The sequence below is a fragment of the Octodon degus genome, unplaced genomic scaffold (genome assembly GCF_000260255.1).
Source record: "Octodon degus isolate 3935 unplaced genomic scaffold, OctDeg1.0 scaffold00178, whole genome shotgun sequence".
Lineage (NCBI taxonomy): Eukaryota > Metazoa > Chordata > Mammalia > Rodentia > Octodontidae > Octodon > Octodon degus.
Genome location: NW_004524754.1, coordinates 1,827,757 through 1,829,497, shown reverse-complemented (window position 1 = coordinate 1,829,497; position 1,741 = coordinate 1,827,757). Strand labels below are relative to the sequence as shown.

At 38.4% G+C, this 1,741-nt stretch overlaps 1 pseudogene; it reads left to right on the top strand.

Annotated features, from left to right (window-relative positions):
• The first annotated feature begins 881 nt into the window (after positions 1 to 881).
• Positions 882 to 1,179, top strand: LOC101579395 (annotated as a pseudogene).
• The last annotated feature ends 562 nt before the right edge of the window (positions 1,180 to 1,741 follow it).

The following is a 1,741-nucleotide window of genomic DNA, read 5'->3' as shown; positions in this document are numbered from 1 at the left end:
GGTAAAATTAGCATATGGAGGATTTATTTACTGCATATAATTTTCTGGTTTGCTTCAGATTTTGTTACATTACCACAAATCTAGTGCATACAGTTAAGGTGGAAAATTAATAGTTACCTCAGTTTGGCATTTGCTAGGCTATTTGATGCTATTATTATTGCTAATTGAATCACTTTAGCTAGGGTGACAAAATTGTTCTAACCAGTTGTTCTTCTTGATATACTAAGCCTAAGATTGCCTAAGGCTCATAAATAATACTATAGGCCACTGCCAAAGAAACAGGGACTGGGTTGAGTAGACAGCAACTTCTCACCCCAATAAATTGAAGAAGAAAGATCCTACAACAACCTAAATGCCAGCTGCACCTGCAAGACATATCTGAGAAACAGTCATTTGCTAAAGGTTCTAAATACTAGCAATAAATCTATTCACCATAGGCAATTTGCAAATACTGACCCAGAAATCAAGCTTAAAATACACAAAATCAGAAGCCACTTAAAAAGATGCAACTTCAGATTTCCAGCTCAATAAACACAAGCCCAAGAGGCAATGAGGTGGAACTGTCTGAAAGCCACCAACCTGGGCTCTGAAGTGCTGAAAACAAAGCATGTGAATGATGCTCTAGAAAAAAATCAAATCAGAAATAATTTTTCAGATACCGGATGATGACTGTAATGAAAGTCATGGGAACTTAAGAAAATTAGGAAATCATGAATGCCCAATATAGGAAAGAAATGGAATCTATAAAATAGATGCAATAATATCAAGGTAATTTTTAAAAATCCCATTGAATTAGATGCAGCAGGTGGGGGCCTTGGAAAGCACAAACAGAAGTGTTGGTGACTGTCAGAGATTTCAGTGCCAAGCTGGGAACCAGGAAGATGGCTGAGACAGACTGCAAGGCCATGTAGGGCCTCACCTTGTAGTGCAGCAGATGCAAGATAAATTTCAGACGATGTCTGACCAGATCATTGGAAGAATCGATGATATGAGCAGTTGCATTGATGATCTGGAGAAAAACACTGCAGACCTCATGATGCAGGTGGGGCGGAGGAACAGGAAGGTGAAAGCAAGATACCTGCCACACAGAAAAGTTGAAGGTTGCAGATAAATTGCACTGAAATCTGCAACACCATTTTTCCAAGCCAAGAGAAGACCAAATGACTTTTTGCAACCAACCACTATGTGTAGAAAGGTTTTATATTGTAAAGCATGCATTCTTACCATATCCTATAGAGTTAGTTTATAGTGATTTCCCACTGTTTCTCAAACATGGTATCATCCAGTCTTGGAAACTGATCAGTTGTGCTCATTATTAAACACTAAAATTTGGCAGTTCCTACATAAAATTGTCAAAATTTTAGTGAAAAAAATCCCATTGAAAGTATGTACAGCAAAATGAGCTGATGTGAGGACAGAATCTCAGACACAGAAGACAGGATGGTGGCTAGCAATTAGGAAAATAAAGGTTTCTTGAAAATAGCAAGAGATTATGAGAACTGAATCCAGCAGCTGCTAGACAGTGCAAGAAAGAATAACATAAGATTGACTGGAGCCTGAGGAAATTAATGAATACCAAACCAGCACTCCAAAATGTTTCTAAGGACATTCTAGAAAGACATTGTTAGGAGTGCAACTCCATGAACTGCAGCAAAGTGAATCCACCAGGCAAGGCAAACAAGCAGAGGCGGGAAAAAGGGAGTCAACAATAAGAAAAGAACCTGATGAGGGTAAGTCAATA